Below are 1,457 nucleotides of genomic sequence, written 5' to 3' on the forward strand. Positions count from 1 at the left end.
CAATATACTTAATTTATTCAAAAAAATAGAAATGGAGGGAAAACTTCCAAATTCCTTCTATGAAGCCAGCATCACTGTCATACCAAAGCCTGGTAAAGACACAACCAAAAAAGAAAACTATAGACCCATATCCTTAATGAACATATTTCTTGGTTTATTTCTTCATTGCTGTGACAAAACACTCTGACCACTACCAACTGGGTCACAGTTCATCAAGGAGCCAGGGTAGGAACTCAGGGCAGGAACCTGGAGGTGGGAGCTGGAGCACAGGCCATGGAGGAATGCTGCTTACTGGCTTGCTCTCCTGGCCCCTGCTCAGCCTGAAACCCCACAGTCCTTAAAAAATCCAAACACTTAAAAGTTCATAGTCTCTTTTAAAAGTCTCAAATGGGGGTGGGCTTCTCTAAAATCCAAAACAACTACTGTCTTATTTCAAAGGGAAGAATCGGGCACACCTAAGCAAAACCAAAGTCCAGCAAAGTAGCTCAAGGCTGGACATCTGGGATTCACTCACGATCTTCTGGGTGCCAAAGGTTTCTGGAAGCTCCACTTCTCTGACTCTGCCATCCACAGCACACTCAGCTCATCTCACAGACCCAGGCCAGCTCCATTCCACACCTACTGTGGTCCTTGGTGGTTGTCTCATGGTCCTGGCATCTCCAAAAAGCTGGGGTCTCTACTGAAACTGAGGCTAAACCTTCACCAATGGCTTCTTCTTGCCTCTCCAGGTGCAAAGCCTCAGATTCTCTCCATAACTCCTTCAGTCCTGGGGTCTTAACCTCAACTGAAGCTGCACTTTCACCTATGGCCTTTCCTGGCCTCTGCGTGCCAAGCCTCAGCTGCTCTCTGTGACCCCTTCACGCTTTCAACACCAGAACCATGCAGGAGACTCTTACACATTACCAAGTCCTGCTTCCAGCTTGAGATAGAGGCTCAGGTTCCCTCTGTGTGCTGACCCTGAGGAAATACCTCCCAGAAGATATACCTCCCTCAGTGATGCTGGTCTCTTGTTACTTATAGCTGCTTTTTCAGCCCCAGCTAACCAGCACCAGTTGTCCCAATAAAGCAAAGGTTTTGCTTCAGGTTCTGTTCTGTTCTTAATCACAGCTGATTCTTCAGCCCCAGCCAACCAGAACCCACAGATTCTCAATCCAAAATCTCACACGAACAGCCCTGATAGTCTCTGCTTCCCTTTGAAGCTTCACAAGCCAAGCCTCTATCATCCACAACTCTTTCAACATAACTGTTCCAAGCTCCACAGCAACAAACTCTGAGTGTGCAATGGCTTTTCCAGCCCAAAGTTCCAAACACTTCCACAGTCCTCCCCAAAACACCAAGGTCAGGTCTGTCACAGCAATATCCCACTCTCTGGTACCAATTACTGTCTTAGTTTGTTTCTTCATTGCTGTGACAAAACACTCTGACCACTACCAACTTGGGGAGGAAAGGGTTTATTT

Source organism: Nannospalax galili, unplaced genomic scaffold (assembly GCF_000622305.1).
Source record: "Nannospalax galili isolate Female #2095 unplaced genomic scaffold, S.galili_v1.0 scaffold291, whole genome shotgun sequence".
In the NCBI taxonomy this organism is placed as follows: domain Eukaryota; kingdom Metazoa; phylum Chordata; class Mammalia; order Rodentia; family Spalacidae; genus Nannospalax; species Nannospalax galili.